Source organism: Pinus tabuliformis, chromosome 7 (genome assembly GCF_031772625.1).
Source record: "Pinus tabuliformis cultivar Carrire ecotype Pingquan chromosome 7, CPIR1, whole genome shotgun sequence".
NCBI classification, from domain to species: Eukaryota; Viridiplantae; Streptophyta; class Pinopsida; order Pinales; family Pinaceae; genus Pinus; species Pinus tabuliformis.
The window spans coordinates 288,714,863-288,731,507 of NC_142293.1; positions in this window are offsets into that span (position 1 = coordinate 288,714,863).

Here is a 16,645-nt window from a genome sequence, read left to right on the forward strand (position 1 = left end):
CTCCGCCCGGTTGAACTCTCCCTTTATCTCCCTCAGTCTCGTTTTTACCCTATTGTTTTTTCACCCCGTTTCAGGCTTTTCACCACTCTCCGAACGGTGCAAGGGCTCTACAGAATCGCCGACAGCTAACGGCTGCAACAGTCGTTTTCCTTCCGTCTGCGCGACCTGGCTGTGCCTCTGCTGATCCACAAACTCCAGCTTGTACAACCCTAACGGTTTACCTTACTGTCGGTGCCGGTCTCAGGCGGTTACCTGGATTCGAGGCAGATTCAAGCAGCTGGCAACATGGACATGGACGAGGTGGATTACTCGGATTCCCCGCTGGCGGAAAGCTCCATCTGGCGATCCACGTTCTCGACTTCTGGAGGTATGTACAGCGAAAACTTGTCCGCCAGTTTAGAGGACCTTACTCAGTCGACCGATCCGTCACTCCCCACCTCTCTGCTCCCTGGAGAGCCCTCCTCCTGGGCCACTTTTACTGCTCCTTCCCCGGCTTCCCTTGGTTTCCTTGCGGATTGCTTTCAATCCTCCCCGACCGACGCTGCTCCTCTTCAGCCGGGGTTTCCCTCCCTCCCCCATCTACCTGCTAGCTCTTTGGAGAACCCTGCTCCTGCTGACCCTATCCCTCCCCCTGCTCCCCCTGCCTCCTCTGGAAGTTACCACGCCATCCCCCCTCTCCCGGAGGCCATCCCCCCCCCCCCCGCTCAAACCCTAACCCCCCCCCTAGCCCCCCCCTGGCAGGTTCCAGGGCACCAGAAAACCCTAGCCGCATGTCCTCCCGCCCCTTAAAGAAACAACGTTGTTTCAAATCCAGAGTTGAGGACGTCATCCTGCGGTTTGAAGAAGACATTCAGTGGGGGGACGCTATGGATTTGGCGGACAGAGTTCTTGTAGGACGCATTCGGGGCAGGCATATCACAGCGGAAAAACTGAAGCTCTCGGCCATGGAGATTTGGGGCCAATATCTGGCGGAAATCCCCTCTGTCCAGACTTTCGTGCGAGGTTGGTTCGCACTGAGGTTCGCAAGAGCGGACCACACGAGCTCGGTACTGTCATCCTTCTGGCATTTTGAAAAAGCTCTGGTACTCCTCAAGCGATGGACGCCCCTTTTCGACCCGGAGACGGAACAGATTGGGGTTGGGCCAGTCTGGGTCAGACTACCGGGCCTGCCCCTACAGTATTGGTCCGAGGACATCTTCAGGAGAATAGGGAACTCTCTGGGCACCTTCATGGAATCTGACAAATCTTACATCTCGACGGGGATGATGGCATTCGCAAGGGTTCTTGTTCATCTAGATACCAGAGGGGGCTTGCCGGAACACATCACCATCCAGTGGAAATCCTCCTCAAGGAAGCAGAAGCTCGATTATGAAGGAATCCCATATCGCTGCAGAAGATGCCATCAGGTGGGACACCTCTACAAAGACTGCCCCCTCCTCCAGAAAGCCCAGCAGGCAGCCATAATACAGGACCAGCCCACTACTGAAGGTCTACCTGACCCTCCAGCAGCGGTGGCACCTAGAATGGAGCATAATATAACCTCTGACACGGTGGAAGCGCCTCCTGCACCTCGGCAAAAGAAGCAAGCATCGAACCCGATCCGGCCTCCATCTCCTCCAATGACGCGTTCAAAGGCTGCAAAAGGAGTTGTCTTCTCATCGGGTACGTCTTTTCCTCTATCAGTCTCTGCTTCGCTTCTTTCTTCTTTGAGTTTATCACTCCCCGGCCACATGCCCCCCCCGATCAGGATTCCCCCTCCCTCTTCCCCGTTTTCCCTCGACCTGGTAAAGGACGCCCGTCCGCCCCCTCCCCCTACACGCTCCCTATACATGACTTGCCCCATCCCGCTGCCTTCGGGCTTACCTGCCTCCTGCTCCCTCCCTTCTATCCCTCCCCTCTCTTTTCCTTCGCCCTCCCCCTCGGTAAACTCTACACCGAGGTACTCCACCCGCTCGATCACCAAGCAGAAAGAGACGGACGCCATTGGGCTGTCTGTGGGGCCTCTCATCCTCTCGCCCAAACAGGGGAGAGGCAGACCATCCTCCTTCCACAAAGCGCAGAAACAAGCGGGGGACGATGTCATCCAGGGCAAACAGCACACCATTGAAAGGGTACTTAGAGCACCGGACACCCTCCCACACCCCCCTCCATGAAGATTTTATCCTTCAATTGTAGAGGGCTGGCCAGCCCTGAGAAAAAATTGGCCCTGAAGCGTCTCTTATTCTCTGAACCGGTTGACATCATCTTTTTACAAGAAACCCTATGCAAAGCAGACTCGGTCACCTCCATCCTAGGCTCCTGGATGCCAGGATGGTCCTTCTCCGCCATTGATGTATCTGGACGATCTGGGGGTATAGCTATTGGCTTCAAGAACTGCACCATCAAACTGAAGAATATCTGGGGTGGAGGAGGTTTTTTGGGTGCAGACATATACTCCAAGGACCTGGAGGAGGATCTAAGAATCTTAAATGTCTATGGGCCTTGTCTCAATAGGGAGCTCTTTTGGCAAAAGCTTTTCAGCTCCCCTCTCCTCCTAGCCGAGAATATAATTATAGGAGGAGATTTGAACTTCTCTATGGGCTTCTCAAAATCCTGGGGACATATGGCGCAAATCGACCCACTCTCTGAATTCTTTGAGCAGCTGCTTGAGGATCACCACTGGATTGATATCCCCTCGGCTAAGATACAGCACACATGGAAGAACAATCGAACTGGAGAACAAAGCCTTGCCAGGAGGCTGGACTGCTTTATTATCAAAGAGGTTTTCCATAGTAATCACCCCAAATCCAGGCAGTGGGTTGGAAGTGGAGGGATATCGGACCACAGACCTATATATCTGGAAGTTGGAGCAAGACAACAGAACCCCAAGGCCCCTTTCAAGTTCAACTCCACTTGGCTCCGGGACTCCTCCTATATTAAACTAATAACAGATTTCTGGAAATCACATCCGATCCCTGAGGAAGAAGACCCAGCTACTTGCTTTGTAAGGAACCTCTCCGAAATCAAGGTGATTTCAAGAGAATGGGCTAAAAAGAAAAGGCAACAGGATGACCTAACGATCTCCCTAGCAGAGCAAGCAATTGCAGACCTAGAATCCCACTCGGAGGGAACCTATATCTCCCTGGAACAGAAAGTCATGTATGAAGGCCTTATCAATCAGAGAACACGAGTTCTCAGAGACTGAGAGGAAAGCTGGAGATTAAGAAGTAGAGCCATCTGGCTCAAGGAAGGGGACGAGAATACAAAGTTTTTCCACCAGTTTGCAAATGGTCGAAAAGCGATCAATACTATCTGGGAGCTGCAAAATGAACAAGGACATCAGGTCCACACCTCCAAAGAACTTGCTTTCCTAGCCTCATCACACTTCAGGAATATATACAAGGCCCCCAGAGAAGCAAGCCTATTAGAAATCATGAGAGTGGCTGAACTCTTCCCCAGGTTTGTGGATGACGAGGAAGCAGCGGAGCTTACTAAAGAAATTACAATGGGAGAGCTGGAAGCCACCATCCGGGGTTTCCAAAGAGACAAAAGCCCGGGTCCTGACGGCTGGTCCATCGAATTCTATCTAGATTTCTTCGAGCTTCTGGGCCAGGACCTGCTCAAAGTGATCAATCATTGCAGCCTCTCAGGAAAAATCCCCTCGGCCATCAAAGCCACCTTCATCGCCCTCATCCCTAAATCCGATAAGCCGGTTTCTTTCAATGATTTTCGGCCAATTTCGCTCTGCAACTGCCTATATAAGATTATGGCCAAAATCCTTGCGAATAGGCTCAAGCCCATCCTTTCAGCCCATATATCCTCTGAACAATTTGCTTTCCTCCATCGCCGTCAGATCCATGAAGCTATTGGCACTGCACAAGAGCTTCTCCACTCAATGCAGAGCAAGAAATTGAAAGGAATGATCCTGAAGGTAGACCTCTCAAAAGCTTTCGATAGGGAAAATCTGCTTTATATCAGAATGCTTCTCACCCAACTGGGTTTTCCCTATATGTTCATCAAGAAGATTATGAGCTGTATTTCTGATGTGCCGTTCAGTGTCCTTCTTAATGGCTCTCCCACCCCTTTCTTCTCTGCCGAAAGAGGTCTACGGCAAGGATGCCCTCTTTCCCCCTTACTGTTCCTCCTCATCATGGAAGGGCTTAACAGGCTGATAGCATCTGAACACAGGAGAGGCAGGATTAAAGGGATAAAAATCATGGATAATTGTTCACTTACTCACCTCCTGTTCGTGGATGATGTGCTCATCTTCTTAAACGGAAGCTTGGCCGACACCTCAGCCTTACAACTTGTATTTGACCTGTTCCAGAAGGCTACAGGTATGATAATAAATGTTCATAAATCCACCCTTACAGCAACTGGCTGCTCGCATCATGAGGTCATCTCCATAAAAAACCGTTTCCCTTTCCATCTTCACCCTATGGAGGAAGGGCTGAAATATCTTGGCTTCCGAGTGAAACATGGGGGATACAAAATAACTGACTGGATATGGCTAATTGCAAAGGTGGAGAAGAGATTAAATGTATGGTATAATAGATATCTCACCAGGGTTGGGAGACTCACTCTTATAAAAGCTGTGCTGGAAGCAACACCTGTATACTGGATGTCTTTGGCTTGGATACCAAGAGGAATCTTAACCAGACTCCAAAAAATATGTTGCAGATTCCTATGGAAGGGGAACAAACAGGGGAATCTCTTCGCCTGGGTAAAATGGGACACCATAGCAAGGCCCAAGAAATGGGGAGGATGGGGCATAAAAAGACTGGAATATTTTGCAAAAGCTCTGGCAGCAAAGCTAGGATGGCAACTGATCACATCCCATAGCCTCTGGAAAATAGTAGTAGTGGAGAAATATATTGCCCCGGAAAGCATCTTCAGCTGGATTCGAAGGGAACACAGGGGAAGTGGAAGACACTCAATCATATGGAAAGCGGTTCTCAATTCCCTCCCTCTCATTCGGGAGGGTCTAACATGGAGAATACATCAGGGGAACTCCATACGCATAGGTATAGACCCCTGGATAGGATGTGGCAATGCCCATCGACTTCCAGAACAGCTTACGGCTCATCTTATGGAACAGGGTGTCTCTCATATAGCACATATTGCAGACCCAGAAAACTCCACTTTTCTCCAACAGGCCTGGAAGTCTGCACCAAACCTCCACATCCCGGAACAGTGGCGGCAAGATTAGGAGATCTACACTGAAGCCCTCACACTAGCACACATCAGGATAACGGAAGAAGAAGATGAGTTAGTCTGGGCACTTGCAAAAAATGGTTCATATACTCCAAAGGATGGCTACCAAAAGCTCATGCAACAATTTCAGCCAGAACATGCTCAGCAGTGGTGGAAAGCTATATGGCATCTCAAAGCAGCTCCCAGATCACGTATGCTCATGTGGGCCATTCTCTTCAACAAAATTCCCACAGGCTCAAATTTGAAAAAATGATCCTTCCATGGGCCTTTCTGGTGCCATTTGTGTAGGAGCAATGAGGAAGACACTGAACACCTTTTTCTGTCCTGCCCTGTAGTCATTGAACAATGGTCCCTCCTTTCCTCTCTTTCCCCCTCCCTCAAACGATGGCAAGGATAGTCAATCATCAAAGCCTGGTTGAATTGGCTGGAGCACCACTCGGGCAAAGATAGGAACATCCCTCTCCTCATGTGCTGGGCTATCTGGACGGCGAGGAATCGCGTAATCTTTGACCAAAAAATTCCATCCTGGCCAACCATCGTCTCCCACATCCTTGCTGATTTTGCTCTCATCCCTGATGACCCCCCACAGGCCCCTCCTCGATCCATTTCCCCGGAACTCATTGATAAATCCTACCCCTCTGCCTACTTTGATGGCTCAGCCCAAGCGGAGGGATGTGGGGGTGGAGCCCTCCTTTTCCTCAAGGAAGACCACTGCTTCAAACTACAAATATATCTGGGAAGGGGCACAAACAATTATGCCGAGCTATCCACAGCCAAACACCTCATTCACTTTGCACTTGGAAAACGCTGCACCAAACTACAACTGTTTGGAGACTCAAAACTTGTCTGCAACTGGCTCAACAGAAAATCTACTTGCATTGTTTTTTCTTTGAGACATATTCTGGATGAGACACACAGACTTATAGCAGCTTTTGAAAAATTTGATTGTTATCACATTTACAGGGAGCGCAACTCAAGGGCGGACCTCCTTTCCAAGCAGGCAGCGCAAAGGCAAGAAGAGGACTAGTTAATCCAGGAAGAAGTGGATGGAACTTTCCATCAACACTATCACAGGCCTTTTGTAGACCTACAGGCACAAAGGGAGATACAGCTTTGAAGGCGGTCCCATCATATCCACACTGTGTGTTTTTTTTGTTGTGTTTTTTCGCATTGTTTTGACCCGCGGGGGTACTTCTTCTACAGGGCAGCGATGATACAGCTGATGTAAACAGCTGACAGCTTTCATTATAGACGCTTCTTTACTTCAGGCGGCTACAGGCCTGGAGCTTTCTTCGTTTTTTTTCCAGGTTTATACTCTAAGTCTCTCTGCGTGGAGTTCATATACATGCTTATCTCTGTTAAGTAAACTCCCTGCGTGGAGGCAAAATCAGGGGATCTTTTGTGCTATTTTGTACATGGTTGAAACAAACTATTTTATTTTGTTGCTACTGTCCGAGAGGCAGCCAGCCTCATTATGCATATGCTCAGACATCTACAGAATGTAATTTCTTTTGACTTAATAGAAATTACGACTTTTTTCTACGGGAAAAAAAAAAGATATTGTAGTGTTTATAAAAAAATAAAAGTAATAAAATTCAATGTGTTACATTGTAATTTTGTTTTTATTAATAAAATTAAGGATAACCTTTTTAATAAAAAAAATCATATCATAATATAATTATTGCATTAAAATATATAAAATATTTAAGTAGCACCAATAAGTTAAGATCCATTTTACCTTATAAAATAGATTAGTGATTTTGTAACCATATTTAAATTTAATAAATAAGTATATCCATAGTCACCACCAATTTACCATGGATTTTATAAACCATACTACCATGGATATAAACCATACTATAATATGGGCCAATACCAACAACATGCCCAAAACCACCTCTCATTTCACAATCAAAATATTTTTTTTTAATTTAATTTATTATATTTTTGGGCCAAGGGACAATTTCCATCTCTATATTGAAGGTATGTTGTAATGTCATCTTATATTATGTTATCTAGACATCTTGACGCAGTCAAATTACATGAATATATATATATATATATATATATATATATATATATATATCCATTTTTAAGGTCACCAAATTTGTGTATGAGACCCCCTTGTTTGTGGGACAAGGGACCCACCTCCACACAACAATTTGGCTGTTAATGTCTACAAAGGCATACATACTCTACCTCCATCTGGTTTTGAACCTGTGACCTCTTAGGAGGAAACACATGCTCTTAACCATTAGGCCCACTCAAGCTGTAAATTAAAACATTTTGACTTAGTGAGATTACATAAAATAGAAATTAAACTAAAAAAATAAAATTAATAATTAAACCAACCTAGATCTATCTTAACTCTGAACCTATCAAGCTCTGAGACAGATCAAATCTCTCGAGGTGCACACCTTTCTTCACTCAGAAAAGATGTTTGCACCTCAAGAGCGCTTGATATATCTGGAGTTGGATCTAAGCCGGTTAAAAATCAAATATAAAAAATTAGATAAGTGAGTATATTGGGTTAAGATTGTTATTTCATGTAAAGTTGTTGTTTATATGTATTGCAAATTGTACATGATATGAAGCTTCAATTTTTTAAAAGAAATGGAAATACACTTACATACATGATCAATCTATATATATCTTTTAAAATAAATGAATAGAATTATTTTAAGAGTTAATTATAGTTGTGTTGATATATAACATTATAATGTTGGGACATCTTTTGGTACTAATTACATTCAGTCACTTACAATTAGTGTAATTATTTATTAATTTATTTTTATTTATTTATTTAGTTAATCATAACTTGAAATAAAATAAATAACTTAATTGCTTCCTAGTCAAAATTTGTTAGGGAGAAAAAAAGCTCCATTGGAAATCATTCGAAGTAAAAAAAAAATGTGCACTCTTACTCCATTTTTTTCGCTGTGTTGCGAGGCGCAGCCCGTGACCTAGACATCGCCGCCACAGAGACCTATTCACAGGTTTGCAACTCCAATGGAGGTCGGCGGGGGTGCCGACCCCTCACCTCCCCTGCACGAACTCCTCGCATTCAAGAAGCTCATCGCCGGATCTCTCAAGAGACCACTGTCTGAGACTCAGCGAAAATTCGTCAAAAAGCTGGACTGCATCCCAATTGTGGAATTGCCAATTGTAGAAACATGTAGATCAGCAGTCAATCTTGTAGACAGAGGACTCATAGGACAGTTTACCAAGCTTTGGCCTTCTCCCAAATCCATTGAAGCTTGGGTGCAGAGGAATTGGACGTCGCTCATATCAGAAGGAATCAAGAGCCACTTTGTAGGAAAAGGATTCTATGTATTCGTGTTTGAAAGCTTTGAGGATAAAAATCTCATCTTCAGAAATGGCCCATACTTCATGGGGCCTCAGGGTTTATACTTGAACAAATGGACCCCTGATTTCGACCCAACCCAGTATGTGTCGTCTGTCGTTCCAATTTGGGTCCTCCTACCTCATCTTCCTTTACATTGCTGGAATCAAAAATCACTGCAAGCTATCGGCAACTCACTTGGAAGGTATATTGATCAAGCAGTGCGAAAGGATCAGTACACATGCGCATGGATCTGCATGGAGGTTGATCTGGAAGTAGGGTTGCCAGAGGAAATTAAACTTACTTCAGCATACTAGATGCACATCCAGGAGCTAGACTATGAGCAATTACCCTTCAAATGCCAGCACTGTCACATCTACGACCATTTCGCAAGACACTGCAAAAAAAAGGAAGCAGAAGAGAGCGAGAAAGCATAACAATGGACCACAGTGCAAAAAGCAGGGACAACAAAACCTAGAAGCAAAGGAATAACAAAGGAAAACAACCTTGGGCCAACAGGGCAGGAACAAAAAGATGGGAACTCTAACCCCATGTCGAAATCAGGATCTCAAAATGCAGAGCCTAGTAAGGCCGTCTGGAAGTAAATAAGGACTGCAGTGAACAACCCAAATCCCCTCCTAACGGGAAAGGAATAGAGGAGTAAGGGCAAAACGCAGGAACCCCCGAAGTAGTCCCCTCCCCCTCTTATGCCGACATAGCAAGAAAGAAAGTACATGAATCACCAAGCTCATCGGAGGATGAGATCTTAGAAAGGCCTGCCAAAAGAGCAGGAAGAAAGTCCCGCAGAGAAGCAAGGGAGGAAGAAGCTGAAAGGCAAAAGACTCAAGGAAGTCAACCCACTATACAAATGTCAATTGGAAAAAGTACAAGGACAAGGCCACCAAAAGGAGGAGTCCCAACCACCCCTAACAGTAAGTAATGAAAATCGTCTCTTGGAACTGCAGAGGGCTGGGGAACCCGATGAAAATTGAAGCGGTCAAAGATCTACTGAAAGCGAAACCAGCAAACATATTAATGCTCCAAGAGACAAAGAAGGGGAGGTCCTTCTAGAGATCAGCAAAAAGAAATGGCAGAAGAACGCAGGAAAAGCAATAAGCGCAATGGGCTCTTCTGATGAAATAGCAACCCTGTGGAAGGGAGACCAATTCAGGCTCGTCAACTCCCACAACACACAAAACTGGAGCTTCACAAAGCTGAAGCACATAGCAAGTAAGTTAACCATTACATTATTCAATTTGTATGTACCGGTATTGTATTCTGAAAAGAAAGACTGTTGGAAAACATTAAATGAGTTTTTGGAACTGAATACCCCAAACAACATAATCATAGTTGGAGATCTAAATCTAGTGATGAATGAAAAAGAAAAGAGAGGGGGCAGGACCAGTAAGGATCAGATGATCTATGTAGTAGAAGACATGATACAACAATGGGACCTACTGGATTTTAAACCAAGAAAAGGGCTCTACACCTGGACCAATAACTGGACAGGGGAAGACCACATATCTGCCAGATTGGACAGGTTCTTGGTTCAAAGCACAATGTTGATGGGAAGGAGGCTAATCTCATCAGCCATTCTTCCCAAGCTTACCTCGGATCACAAACCCATCTGGCTAATGTTAGAGGAGGAAGAAAATTTGGGCCCAATCCCTTTTAGATTCAGCCCATTGTGGAATGGAAAGAGTGGCTTTGCAGAAACGGTCTGACTAGCATGGTCCACCTCAGTCAATGGCTCCCCCAATTATGTATGGGAACAAAAATTAAAAATAACAAAAAAGTTCCTCAAGGAATGGAGTAAACTCCCATCAAATACTCCCAAAGATCAAAGAATGGAGTCAGTGCAACACCTAGAAAAGCTGCAAAGTGAAATGGATACAATAGATATAACTAAAACAGAGCTAGAAAAGGAGCAAGAAGCCCAATGCAAAACATTTTTCTCCTTCAGAAATGAAGAAGAATATTGGATATTAAAGTCCCAGAGCCTTTGGCTGGAAGCCGGAGATAGAAACACAACATATTTCCATCGACAATGTAGAGCCCATCTCTCCAGGAATCACATCACAGAGATCGCCACCTCCAATGGGAGGTCATGCAAAGGAATAGATCAAATAAAATCTATTGTTGCATTACATTTCCACCATCTTTACAGTAAAGAGAATGATGATTGTGAAGAAGACAACAAAGAATTCCTAAAGAACATTCCGGCGCTGGTCACTAAAGAGGACAATGCAGCATTGTTGAAGCAAACCAATGAAGAAGAAATCAACAAAATTATCTGGTCCATGAATCTAGATAAAGCCCCTAAGCCAGATGAGTTCACCATTCACTTCTAGAGGATATGTTGGGAAATAATCAAAACAAATCTTATTCAAATGATAAAAGGATTCCTTCAGAGAGCAAAACTAGGTGGTAGCACCAACTCAACATTCCTTGCTTTAATACCAAAAGAATCAAACCCTACTTCCTTTGACAGTTTTAGGCCAATCTCTTTATGCAATGCTTCATACAAAATAATTACAAAACTCCTTGCAAACAAAATAAAGCCACTGCTAAACAAACCCATATCAGATTCGCAAGGAGGCTTCATCAAAGGGAGACACATTCTGGATAACGTAATTCAAGTTCAGGAAGCCATGCACTCTAGCAACCTTAGAAATGAGAAAGGCATGCTAATCAAGTTAGACATGGCCAATGCATTCGATAGAGTAAAGTTGTCCTTCCTCTATCAAGTTCTACTTTCCTTTGGATTCGACCAAGAATTTGTCAAACTGATCCAATCTTGTACCATAAGTCCTTGGATTGTGCCTTTGGTAAATGGGAGGCCAGCTGATTTCTTCCAAGCCATGAGGGGGCTGAAGCAAGGATGCCCTCTTTCTCCATTTATTTACATTTTAATGGCAGAGACGTTGAGCAGAAAGTTGGAGCAGGACATGATAGTAGGAGCTGCCCCAGTTTTGAAAATAACTAAGGATCTCAAAGCAATAAATCACACCCTGTTCGCAGATGATTCCCTCATGCTAAGCAGAGCTTCAAACAGAATAGCCTCTGCATTCAAAAATACTCTCCAAGCCTACTGCAAAGCAACTGGAGCACTAATCAGTGAAAGAAAAAGTGCAGTCTATAGTTGGAATGCAAAAGAGGAAGAAATTCAAAACATAGCTCGCAATTTGGGGTTCAACGGATACTCAAAATGGGACAAAATCAATTATCTTGGACTGCCATTAACACTGGGCACAAACAAAGTCAATCTGTGGGAAGGAGTAATAACAAAAATCAAAGGCAAAATCACTACATGGGGAGGTCAATGGCTAACTCATGGTGGCAAATTAACTTTGATAAAATCCGTTCTTTCATCTCTGCCAATATATCAAGAGTCCTACCTCATTGTACCGAAGTCGATTTCAGGGCAAATTAATAAAATCATGAGAGATTTTTTGTGATACGGAGGCAGAGGAAATCAGAACAAATTCCATTTGGTTAAATGGGAGACAGCAAAGAGAACCATGAGAGAAGGCGGCCTTCAAATTCGTGATCTGGACCTCGCCAATACATCTCTAAGATGCAAGATACTATGGAAGCTCCACAGCGACCCCAATCACCCTGTCAGCAAAACATTGAGGCATAAATATATACCAAATGCAAAACTCAGAAACCTACAAAACACAAACAGCAAAAGGAGCACGCTGCTATGGCAACTGTGTACCAAAGGATTGCGATTCTTCTCCCAAAATCTGTACCGTATCCCTGGGAATGGTAAGCATGTCAAGTTAAGAATAGATCGCATAATGGGGTAGTCACCCTTAGCATCAAATGATAGCCTACAAGAAATCTGCAAGCTTCTTGAAAGAAGAGGAGATAAGACAATATATGATATCTCAAAATGGGACAAATCCGGGTTTTGGATTGATTGGAACTTTAGTAACATACCAGATCATTTATCACAGCAAATAAAAATGCTAAAAGAAGAACTTCATGAAGCATCTCTGGTGCACAAGACAGAAAAAGATAAATGGGGTTGGGGACCTACAGGAGTATACTCCTCAGCCAAAGGTTACGAGTTGTTGCAATCACATAGAGATAGTTATCTCCCTGCGAGATTTTGGATGGAGCTAGCTGCCCAAGGTTAACTTCTTCTTCTGGATATTAATGCACAAAAAGATTTTGACTAGTGAAAACTTATTGAAAAGAAAAATAACAGGTCCGCATAGATGCTCACTATGCAAAGAGGCCATGGAAACCATGGATCACCTGTTTGTAGACTGCTCATTTGCAAACAAAGTTTGGACGTTCATACTCCAAGGACTCAAGGCAGCAATCCCCACTAAAATTTCAGTAGTGGACTTATTTTTATCATGGAAAGATCGCAATCCTCTGTCCTCCCTCAACTCCTCATGGGCTAGAATCTGGATCACCATTCCCAAATTTGTGTGTTGGAAGCTATGGTTAGCTAGAAATGAGCAGATATTCAATAATGTAGCCTAGACACCCAACACGGTAGCAGCAAAAGAAAAAGGCCTGCTCCTAGAAAGTTTGAACTCCCAAAACTCAAAGATGACTCTTCGGTGCAGCAGGAGGAAAAGAGTTGGCTTGGAACCCTTGCATTAACCCAACGGATCCACAGTATTGGAAAACCCCAACTCAATCCTGAGTGGAGGCTAAGAGATAAGGACGAAATATTTCAAAGTTGGTGGAGGCAGCAAGGAATAACTACAGTCTTCTTTGATGGTGCCTCAAAAGGGAACCCTGGGATAGCGGGAGCTAGAGGACTCATATACTCTTTTGACGGAAGCACCAAAGAAACCTTTTGTTGGGGACTAGGACAACGATCCAACAACCAAGCAGAAATCTTGAGCTTGACAAAAGCATGTCAAATAGTTAAAGAAAGAGGACACCGGGCGCTGCAAGCATTCGGCGATTCATAAATCTTGATCAAAAAGATACATTCGAAAGGTCAATTTAATGATGCTGGCTTAAATAAGAATCTGCAAAGATTGAGATATATCCTACAAAACTTCACTTCCTTTAAATGATACCATATTCTCAGAGAATCAAATAAAGAAGCAGACTATTATGCCAATAAAGGATGTCTTTTAAGCCAAGGAGACCTCAACATAAATGAGGGAGAACCAGAAAAAATTTGCATCCCATGAAAAAGACATCAGCTTGTAACAAGAAAATGTAAAAGTCCTGCACTGAAGATTGTAAGGCTTCGGCCATTTGGAGCTCTTTATTAATAAAAATTCATACCCGTTTTAGTTTAAAAAAAAAAAAATTGTTAGGGAGGGTCAATATATATTTATTCTTAATCATATAGGGTATTATTTTATTTTGATAAATATATTGTAATCCATATTACATTATAATGATGAACCACTTACATTAAGATGATGAACCACAACATTCACTGGTTCGAGCAAAAATTTCTCCTCATCTTTATTGAATATTTTATATTGTGGGTCAAAGCTAGCCATTATCAGATCTTTCCATTGCTATCACTATTTATTATGTGGCAAAAAATTATCCTCATCCTTATTGAATATTTTATATTGTGGATTAAAGCTAGCCATTATCAGCTCTTCCATCGCTATCGCTATTTATTCCATTGCTCACTATTTATTCCATTGCCTAGATTTGACTCTCCATATTTCCATCGCTATCACTATTTATTCTGCGGCAAAATTTTTATCCTCATCCTTATTGAATATTTTATATTGTGGATCAAAGCTAGCCATTATCAGCTCCTTCCATCGCTATCACTATTTATTTTGTTGCCTAGATCTGACTCTGCATCTAGTCGTGATGATGATTTCTACTTATGCTTATTGAATATTTTATATTGTGGGTCAAAGATAGCCATTATCAGCTCTTTCCATCGCTATCACTATTTATTCCATTGCCTAAATCTGACTCTGCATCTTGTCCTGATGATGAGTCACACCGCTCTTTCCATCACTATCACTATTTATTCTGTTGCCTAAATCTAACTCTGCATCTTGTCCTGATAATGAGTCACACCGGTTCCTTCGAAAGGCCTTGACAAAATACTCTGGATGTGAGGGCCTTGACAAAATACTTTGAATGTGATTAGTACCGAAAAATGTCCCAACATTATAATTATGGATCACAGAAACCTAAATTCGGAAAATATAACATTATGATAATGAAAAAAAAATATTAAAAAAACCCACTATTTTTTATTAATAGACTTTTTATATATATAATCACAATTTTTTATCAAGCTTTGATTTTATCCATGATTTTCATTGCTCGAAATCAACAAACAAGTTCCATATAGAATAACACACATCAATCCATACTAGAATTTAGTTTGTACTATCACGATCACATTACTAAATGTGGTTGATATTAATTTCACAAATAATTTCATATTAATATTCACATTAGTATTAAAATCAATATTTAACAATATTAAATTTAAATTTAATGTTTATTAATAAACTTAAAATAATAATAAACCAATATTATTAAAAGCTTAAAGTAATAAGACCTAAAATGTACACCAACCAAAATCTTCATGCATGAGGTACCCTGAGCTCTGAGCACAGACCATGGCGATTTAGGGTTTTCCCAATCTCTGCAACGACATTCTGCACTGAGCAGGGCGCCCTTGTTCCACCGTCCCTACAACTCCTGATAACCATACAAGCCAGCTAATCGTTCAGCCCCAATGGCAACCCCGATGGGGGAGGACTCGAAGCCTCCCCCCATGGTGAACCCTGCGCTTCTGAACAAGAACAGATCTGACAATGCCTCTGCTTTGCACACAGATCAGCATACTCATGATATGCCTAACGAACCACAGGGTATAGACAATATACCTCTGAACATGTAGCAAAACGCAGTAGGCGATGACGAGATGCCCAAAGTAACCTCTACAACCTGCAAACCTGTAGCTACAGAACAACCAAAAATAGAGTTTCCCAGTCAAAGAATCAACACCCAAATCCAATACATGAAAGATCATGCCCTTATTGGGAAATTTATTGGGTTTTGGCCAGCAGAGAAAGCCTTACAGGGCTGGATAGCAGCCAAATGGAAACCAAAAGGACATATCAATCTAAAGTTAGGACCAACGGGGTTCTTTATAGTGACATTCAACTGCATAGAAGATCGCAACAGGGTCTTAGACAACAACCCTTATTTCTTTAACGTTGCTGGGCTCTATCTACGTGATTGGATCGAACAATTCAATCTAGATAAAGAAGATCTAAGCTCAGCACCAATTTGGATCCAACTATATTTCTTTCCGCTAGAATATTGGGATGAGGAGTCCTTAAAAGACATTGAAAATGGCTTGGGAGAGTTTATAAAAGTTGCAGAAGAAACAAAACACAGAATGAACACCTCCTATGCTCGCATCTGTGTCTACATGCACTTGAACAAAGCTCTTCCAAACTCGGTAAGTCTATTTCATGATGACTTTGAACGGATGCTGACTATAGATTATGAGCATGTTCCATTTAGATGTAGAAAATGTCATGCTCATGGACACCTATTCCGGGACTGCCCGCTTAATGCTAAATCCTCCTCCAACACCGCCTTTGGGCCACCTGATCAAGATGGATATACTAAAGTAGAACACTCGAAAACAGAATCACAAAAAGCCTGCTTCTCAACCCAAAAACCCCCCTGCCAGCAATCCAACTCCCTCCACCAACAATAGCTTTGATATTTTAGCTCAACGTGACTCAGTGGCCTCTGAGCCCCTCATGCACTCTCATGCGATCCCCGATCAGCCCTCTGCTCACCCCCGTGTGGATTCGTCTCATGACAATGTCCCCGAGCAAACCCAAGTCCTCCCCTCCACCGTTTCCAATAAAGATCTGGCCTGGAAACCTAATGGAATGGACATCGATACCCTTCTGATTGATCCCAAGCATGCAGCGAACAACATGGCTGAGAGCGGTGAACTGAAGCAGATGGATGAAGAGCTTGAAAGTATTGACCTAGGAGACCTGGACATTTTTGGCCTTGAGCAAGCATGCAAGCAAAAAAAAATTGATAAAATCCAGGCAAGACAGCTAGAAAGTCTAGAGGTCATCCTATCTAGGCCACATCAACAATGATATC